At 41.1% G+C, this 9,502-nt stretch overlaps 1 long non-coding RNA gene across 1 annotated transcript; it reads left to right on the top strand.

Annotated features, from left to right (window-relative positions):
- Nucleotides 1-3,341: 3,341 nt before the first annotated feature.
- On the top strand, nt 3,342-7,620 carry LOC106724957. The gene is made up of 3 exons (XR_001360778.1): nt 3,342-3,354; nt 4,017-4,018; nt 7,543-7,620. It is a non-coding gene; the product is annotated as an uncharacterized LOC106724957 (long non-coding RNA).
- The last annotated feature ends 1,882 nt before the right edge of the window (nt 7,621-9,502 follow it).

The following is a 9,502-nucleotide window of genomic DNA, read 5'->3' as shown; positions in this document are numbered from 1 at the left end:
CCTGATCGCCCTGCTGCTCTGTGTGTGATAGGGGGCGGCGCCACAACCTCCCTATCCGCCCTACTCTGTTCGTGACAGGGGAAGGCACCCCAACCCCCTGATCAGCCCTGCTCTGTGCGTGACAAGGGGTGGCGCCGCAACCTCCCCATCGACCCTGCCTTGAGTGTGACAGGGGGCGGTGCCCCAACCCCCCAATCGGCCCTACCCTGAGCGTGACTGAGGGTGGCATCGCAACCTCCCGATCCGCCCTGCTCTGTGCATGACAGGGGGCGGCGCCCCAACTCCCCAATCAGCCCTGCTCTGAGCCCGACCAGGGGCTGCACCTAGGGATTGGGCCTGCTCTCTGCCACCCGGGAGCAGGCCTAAGCCAGCAGGTTGTTATCTCCCGAGGGGTCCCAGACTGCGAGAGGGTACAGGCCGAGCTGAGCGGACCCCCCCCCTCCCCAGTGCACACATTTTTGTGCACCAGGCCTCTAGTAGATTTTATTCTACAAATGAGTGAGATCATGTGATACCTATATTTCTCAGACTGGCTTATTTCACTTAGCATAATGCTCTCTGGAATTTAATAAATAAATAGATAAGCTACACACACACACACACACACACACACACACACACACACCACACACAAGAAGTCTGTTAATTCATGCATCGAGGAAGAAGTGGTAGTTGGAAATCTGTTTGGAAAAAAAATTAGACTCTCAGATCCTTCTCTCCCTGTACCAACCAGGAGGCTTATCAGATAAATTCTATATTAGGAGATATTAGGATAATAGAGAGTGGAGGTTTGGAACCATACAAAAAACTTAAGGGTTAAGTAACTGTCTATGTCAAGTATTCTCAAGCTTTTGGTTTCAGGACCATTTACACTCTTAAGGATTTTAAGAACCTCTGAGTTTTTGTTTACATTGGTTATGTGTATCAATATCTTACTATAAATTACAACTGAAATAAATGACAAAGTGTTTATTTAGCAATCATTTAAATAACAATAGCAAGCCTATTATATACTGATGCAAGTAGCATTTTAGAAAACATAACTATGTTTCAAAAACAAAAAGAAAATAGTGAGGAGTGACACTGTTTTACATTTTCATAGATCTCTTTAATGTCCAGTTTAGATATTAATGATAGATTCTCATATCTGTTTCTGCATTCAATTTGTCATATGTTGTTTTGGTAGAAAAATATCAAGAAAATCCAACCTCACAAAGATACATAGTTAGAAAGGGATGAGTATCTTAATCACCTTTTTAGGTAACTGTGAATAATTTTCTTTGATGCTACACCACAACTCAACAAATGGTAGTTTCTGAAAGAAGAATTGCAATGTGGAAATTAAAACTATATCAATGATTTTTTTTTTACTTGATTACATTATAATCCATTGGTCTATCTTTCATTTTTACCCATGCATTATTTTTTAACATTTTACATTGGTTATTTGGGAAGTACCAGTTTACTGATTTAGGTAGATCTTCCAAATAATGGTACACTTATTTATACAATATTCAAAAGTCATATTGGTGAGTATAGTTGCTGAGCACATTATTGTGAAGGTTTCAAGTTTGTGGTGGTGAAAGATACAAGTCTTCCAAAATCCTAACTTCCTTTTGAAAACTTAAATTCCATTATTGGCAACAAATACTACCAGTCATTTGTCTTGAAGTGACAAGATTGTTCATTTCTGAGAGAATGTCTGCCAAATAGCCACATCAGAATGACCATCCTTTGTAAGTCATTCGTTCAAGTAAAAATGGTTTTCTGAGGGAAAAAACCAACCACAGGGAGTTCAGCTTGTAACTCAATTGCACAAGGGCTTTTCCTCAGGACACCAGGCACGCTTGGTTGTGCTGCAGAAGTATTTTGTGTGCACTTCTCGTTTGTCACAGAGAGCAATAAAAGGATGTGCATTCAAGGGTCAAGATTAAATAATAAATAATAACTTTCACATTTCATTAAAGACATTCTTAAGTGCAACTGCTTTTAATTTTTGTTTTAACTGCAAGCGCATGACGGTGAAGAATACAGTGAGTGCTAGCAGAGTTTAGTGCCATTGATTAGTGCTAAGCACCAGCAATTTTACCTACAGTTGTTTTTGCATCATCAGGGCAAGTACCAACATAGTAAAAAAGGCAAATATCATCTTATTATTATGAAAATACTTTTGGCTCTGTAATCCTTAAATGAGTCTTGGGAAGCCTTGGGATCAATCCATAGACCACATTTTGAAAATTGCTGGCCTAAATACTTTATGATGAGTCCTTCAAAATATGGCAGTCAGATTTTTGCTTCCAGGCAAGATACTAGATGATTGCTCTCTGGGGAAAACGGCCAACTTAAGATTAAAGACCTATGAGTAAAATCCTCTCCTGCCTCTCTGCCCCCCCATCTCTCTCTCTCTTTTCTCTCTCTCCTCTCTCTCTCTCACACACACACACACACACACACACACACACACACACTCACACACACTGCTACCCATATTTTCTTGGTGCCTTGTGTTTTAAATATGAAATGAAGGCAAAGATCACTAAATATTTTAGATAAACCTCTAAGAAAAATATCAAACAGATTTAAACACACAAACTGAAAATAGAGGCAATGCAGAGAGCAACAATTAAATATATAATTAGGATCCTAAAAGATATGAAAAAAATTGCAATCATAGAACAAGAGTAGATCGATGGAAAGTTCTTACAATCTTAAAAAATATAATAGCAACAATTTTAAGAAATTCAGCAGGATTATTAGAAGATAGAGTCAAGGACATCTTCCATAATGTAGAACAAAATGACAAAGCAATAAAAAAAATAGGGGAGAAAAGATAAGAAGAGTAGAGAATCGATCCAGGAAGTGGACATCAATCAATATGACAAGTAGAAGTTCCAGAAAGAGAAAACACAGGGGAAAGAAATTATCATGAATTAACGCACAATATTTGTCTAATCTACCAAATACTTGAATTTACAGATTCCAAAAAAAAACAAAAGTTGTATGCCAGAATCTATCACTATGACATTTTAGAACTTTAGGAATAAAGAAAATATCCTAAAAGCTTCTAGAATTGAAAAACAAAAAAAGGTGGTCACCTTTGCCGGTTTGGCTCAGTGGATAGAGCGTCCTCCTATAGACTGAAGGGTCCCGGGGTTCGATTCCAGTCAGGGGCATGTACCTTGGTTGTGGGCACATCCCCAGTCAGGGGTGTGCAGGAGGCAGCTGATCGATGTTTCTCTCTCATCGATGTTTCTGGCTCTCTATCCCTCTCCCTTCCTCTCTGTAAAAAATCAGTAAAATTTTTTTTTTTTTAAAAAGGTGGTCATATATGAAGGATCAGCAATCAAATTTAAAGTTCTCAAGAACTATAAAAACCAAAATATCCTATATAATAAAAGCCTAGTATGCTAAGTGTCCGGTCGTCTGGTCATCCGTTCAACAAAAGCGTAATATGCTAATGATATGCTAAGGCTACTCAACCACTCTCTATGACGTGCACTGACCACCAGGGGGCAGATGCTCCGACTGATAGGTTAGCTTGTTGCCAAGGTCTGGCCAATCGGGACTGAGCAAGATGGGCCAGACATGCCCAGGAGCCCTCCCATGATCCCTCCCCAGCTGGCCAACCTCCCACATCCCTCCCTGGCCCAGATTGTGCACCAGTGAGGTCCCTCAGCCTGGCCTGTGCCCTTTCACAATCCAGGACCCCTTGGGGGATGTTGGAAAACCGGTTTCGGCCCGATCCCGCAGACCAGGCTGAGGGACCCCACTGGTGCACTAATTTGTGCACTGGGCCTCTGGTAATTAAATATCATAAAAATACTGAAAAAAGTTCTTTTACAACAGAGATCTATACCTAGCATGTGTAAAGATAGATTATAGATATTTTCAGAACTGTATGGATTAAAAAATATTTACCTCTTTTACTCACTGTCTCAGGAAACCACCAGGATATATAACCCCCACAATAAGAGAATAAAGGATAAAAACTAGACATGGGATCCAACCCAAGAGAGAAGTGAGGTAAATTCCTAGAATTATGGTAGTGGGATGATGCCTATGTACCAGCATAGAGAGTAACAGTCTGGATTAGAGCAGAAAGATTTCAGGACATAGCTGATGCAGATTAATCTAGCATGCTTGATCATATTGGCAGGAATATAGTTCTAACAGGCAATTTAAAGAAGAAAACCTAATAAAATATGAGGCAATCATTAAGCCCAGAAAAAAACAAGTGTGATAGCATACCATACAATTCAATTATGAAGAAAATTTGCATCATCATAATGTAAACACCAATTATTCATTTAACCCAAATGTTGGTTGCTTCAGGGGAACAAGAACAGAGTGGAAAAGCATTCTCATGAAACATATGATTTTCATGATGAATCTTACAGTATTATCTAAGTTTTAAAACTATGTATGTGTTTGACTTTGATAAAAATTAAATTAAGACAAAATTATGGCTATGCAGAAAACATTCAGGGATGTATGTGTTTTGTTTTGTTTTGTTTTGTTTTGGTACTGCCTAAAATGATTGTACAGTCATTGCTCCACCAACTGGCAGAGCAACAGCTCTCACCTTTTTGCCCTCCTCACACATGACAAGTGATATTTCCATGAGACATAATCCCATGGATGTTCCCACTGTGCTAACTTTAACATGATATTTCTTTCTTGCTTAAGAAACATTACAGAGATACAAGATGGCAGTAGAGTAGGTGGATATTACACTCACCTCCTCCCAGGACCAAACAGGAATTACAACTAAAATATAGAGCAGTCAACCTGAATAACCAACTAAAGACTAGCTGAAGAGAACTGTTATAGCCAAGGATTTACAGAAGAAGCCACATAGAGACTGATAGGAAGGACAGAGATGGGTGGCAGCTGAGATTCTGGAGGGATATCTCAACTGCAAAGGTTCCCCCTGAGAAGAATGAGGTTTCAACCCCAAGCCAGGGTCCCCAGTTCAGAGCAGTAGAGCCAGGAAGAGGCACCCACATAATATCAGGCCGTGAGAATCAGCAATTCTGTCCTCTAAGTCTGCAAGAGACACAGGCCACATATATATATATATATATATTTACAGGCCACTCTTAAAGGGCCAGTATATAAAATCTCATTCACAGTCTCTCACCTTGGACTCTGGTGGAGGAGAAAGGGTAGAGTAGACTAGGAATGCATGAGGAGAGACTGATGTTTGTGCATCTGGGGAGAGAACTGAAGGGACAGCCACCATGATCCCTGTGCTGAGTCACTCTCCCACACAGCCCACAGACATCATCTTTCTTGGGTGGATCATACCCTTCCATACAACTGATGCAATTACCCCACCCTCTGGACTCCCTGTCACCCCACCCTGCGGAACATGCAACCTACTGAGGAGTCCGCAGCCTAGGCCAGGGTGTAGAAGTCTGGGCAGACCCAGGGGGGTGTCAGTGATAGAGCTGGGTGGCTTTGGGATGGGGGATATTCCCCCCACTTTCCCGTGAACTTCACTGGTGCCTCCCCCTCCCAAAAGATCTGCTAGCACCACTCTCCGGGCTCTAGCGGCCCCACGCTCCTGAATCCAGGTGGCTCCACCCCGCCAGGTCTGGGCAGAATCTGGAACAGACTGAGTTGTGTGGTTCTGGTGTGGAGGCCACGCCCCCCACCTTCCACCAAACCTGACCAGCACGTCCCCTCATGGGAGATCCACTAGCCCCATCCTGACAACTCTGGGTGGCCCTGCCCTGCTGAGACCAAACACTGAGCAGAATGTGAGACAGACTGATTTGTGTGTGGCTCTAGCATCGGGGACATTGTCCCCTTGCATGCCCGAACTATGCAGAGCCCTCCCTTCACATAGCCAAATTTTGATCTGTTTGGGCCTGATAAACTCTGTTGGCCTCACCCCAATGACTGTTTGAGATCCTGCCCCACCACAAAAGCATGTGAGCATCAAGTGGGTTGTAGCTAGACTTGGTATATCCTGGGACATTTGCTGAGTGACCTCAGACCCAGTACTGGCACTGAGTTTGAATGTGCATCAATCTATTTAACACCACTCACCCCGACCTAATGACTCACTAATCACCCACCTCATGCAACTTAAGTATAGTCAGAGGCTTCTTTCAGTGGCTGAGCCTAACAGGCAGCTGGCAGGCAGAGGCAGGTGAAGTCAGATCTCATGGTACCTTGGGGACTTTTGCTGACCTGCTCCCAAGCCTAGTGTTGGTAACAGCCAACCTTGGTGCACAGCTTGGTCATTCCTGCACACACCCAGGCCCAGCAAAGGCAGCCACAAACTGTGGATTGCTTTGTAGCTCCTAACAGGCTGCCCAGGGTCATTCACAGGCAGCATCTGACATTGGCCCATACCAGAGTCCCTCCTAAGAGGCACCAGAACCAATACATCCAGTGGCCAGCTTCAGACAGCATCAGAGCAGGATCCCATTAGCTTCACAAGAAGCATATCCAAAGGGAGATCTCAGCAGACACCAGACCTTTCTGAGGCAAATTCTGCTTTATATGGTCAACACCTGATTAGCACCTCATACACTGTGGTTGAGGTTGATCTTCACAGTCAACCAGCCTGAGGGTCCACCCACACATAAACAGGCCAATAGCAATCAAGACTCAATGAAAATAGGAGGGCACGTGTACCCACACAAGGGACATTCCCGGAGCACCCAGATCAGGTGATCAAGGAGACTGTGCCATTGGGGCCCACAGGAAACCTTCTACATAAGACCGCCCTACCAAGGCTGGGAGTCATAGCAGATTTACCTAATACATAGAAGCAAACATAAAGAGGCAGCCAAAATGGGTAGAAAGAGAAACATGCCCCAAATGAAAGAACAAGAGAAATTGCTAGACAACGAGCTAAATGAAATGGAGACAAGCAACTTATCAGATATAGAGTTCAGAAAAAAGGCACTTGAAAACTACAAAGTACTTAGTGAGAACTATACACCATGACAAAGAGCATAGAAACCATAAAAAAGAACCAGGCAGAAATGAAGCATACAATGTCTGAAATGAAGAATGCACTGGAAGGAATAAATAGTAGGTTGGATGAAGTCAAAGATCAAATCAGTGATTTGGAAGACAAGGTAAAAAATAAAAACATCCAATCAGAGCAACTAAAACTACAAGTATTTCCCTTAAGATTGAGAAAGAGACAGAGATGTATGCTTTCACCATTTTATTCAACATAGCATTGGAGATCTTAGCCACAGCAATCAGACAAGAAGAAGAAATAAAAAGTCTCTGAGTTGGAAAGGAAGAATAAAACCGTCATTATTTTCAGATGATATGATACTGTAATAGAAAACGCTAAATATTCTACCAAAAACCTACAAGAACTGATAAATGAATTCAGTTTTCCAGAAATCAGTTGTATTTTTATGCACCAATAATGAAATATTTGGAAATGGAAACCAAGAAAACAATCCCATTTATAATTGCTTCAAAAAATAAAAGACCTAGAGATAAATTTAATCAAGGATATAAAAGACCTGTACTCAGAAAATTATAAGACACTGAAGAAAAAAATAGAAGAAACAAATAAGTGGAAGCATATATCGTGTTCATGGACAGAAAGAGTTAATATCATTAAAATGGTCACACTACACAAAGAAAACATTTAGATTCAACCAATTCCTATCAAGATACCAATGGCATATTTCACAGAATGAGGGAAGGTGGGGAGTGAAGGGGTAAGAGATCAACCAAAGGACTTATATGCATGCATATGAACATAACCAATGACACAGATGGGGGGGAGGGGAGTGAGGGCATGCACTGTGGGTTGGGAGCAGCCGGGTAGAGGTCAATGGGGAAAAAAGGAGACTTATGTAATACATTAAACAGTAAAGAACTTAATTTTAAGTAAATAAATAAACAAACAAACAAAAAAATTAAATAAATAAAATTTAAAAAATAAAATATTCTAAAAATTTATATGGGCCCTGGCCTATGTGGCTCAGTTGGTTGGTTGGCGTGTCATCTCATACACTAAAGAGTCACTGGTTCGATTCCCTGTTGGAGCACGTGCCTATGTTGTGGGTTTGATCCCTGGTCAGAACATGTTCACGAGGTGACAAATCGATGTGTTTTTTTCTCTCTCCACTCCTCTCTCTAACTCAGGGGTGGGGAATATCTGGCTCACGGGCCATATAAGGCCCGCAATATCATTTCATCTGGTCCTGCCAAGGCATTAGAGGTGAGTTAATTATATGTTTGACCAAATATAGCAAGCTAATTTTTAAGTTGATAATTTTGTATGACCAGTGAATTATGATATAAATATCCAAATGGCCCTTGGCAGAAAAATGTTTCCCCATCCCTGCTCTAAATCAATAATAAAAAGAAAAACCTCATTAAAAATGAAAAAATAAATCCCAGAGGGAAAACAAAGAAGCAGTTAGCCTAAGGAGTATTAAGAAGAGTAGCCATTATTAATGACATAGCACGAATAATTTGATGAGCATTAAAAAAATTATATGGAACCACAAAAGACCCCAAATAACCACAGCAATATTGAGAAAGAACAAAGTTGGAGGAATCGTGCTACCTGATATCAAACAATACAACAAGGCCATAATAATCAAAAGAGCATAGTACTGGCATAAAAACAGATATATAGATTAATGAAACAGAATAGAGACAAGAAATAAACCCACACCCTTATGGTCAATTAATATTTGACAAAGGAGTCAAAAAAATACAATGGGGTTGGGAAAATTGGACAAATATGTGCAAAAAAAATGAAACTAGACCACCTTCTACCATAACATAAGAATAATCTCAATATGAATTAAATATTTAAATGTTAGAGTCGAAACAATAAAAATTCTAGAAGAAAACAAAGGCAGTAAAACCTTGGACATTTCACATAGCAATGTTTTTTTCTGATATATTTCCTCAGACAAGAGAAATGAAAGAAAAATTAAACAAATGGGACTACAACAAACTGAAAAGTGTTGTACAGCAAAGGAAACCATCAACAAAATGAAAAGAACCCACTGAGTAGGATAACATATTCATTAATGATACATCTGATAATGGGTTAATATCTAAAATTTATAAAGAATATATAATCCGGCTGGCATGGCTCAGTGGTTGAGTGTCGACCTGTGAACTAGGAGATCATGATTAGATTCCCAGTCAGGGCACAAGCCCTGGTTGCGGGCTTGATCCCCAATGTGGGGCATGCAGGAGGCAGCTTATCAATGATTCTCTCTCATCATTGATGTTTCTCTCTCTCTCTCCATTCATCTCTAAAATAAATACATATATATTTAAAAATAGCATACACTGTTGATGGAACTGGAAATTGTTAAAAATTTCTGGAGGGTGCTTTGGCAATATATATGGATACTAGAGGCCCGGTGCACAAAAATTTGTGCACTTGGGGGGGAGGGGGGTCTCCCAGCCCGGCCTGTGCCCTCTCGCAGTCTGGGACCCCTCGGGAGATAACGACCTGCTGGCTTAGGCCTGCTCCCGGGTGGCAGAG

Source organism: Myotis brandtii, unplaced genomic scaffold (assembly GCF_000412655.1).
Source record: "Myotis brandtii unplaced genomic scaffold, ASM41265v1 scaffold127, whole genome shotgun sequence".
Classification (NCBI taxonomy): Eukaryota; Metazoa; Chordata; class Mammalia; order Chiroptera; family Vespertilionidae; genus Myotis; species Myotis brandtii.
Note: the sequence above shows the minus strand (reverse complement) of the source record. Positions and strands in the feature narration are given on the sequence as shown.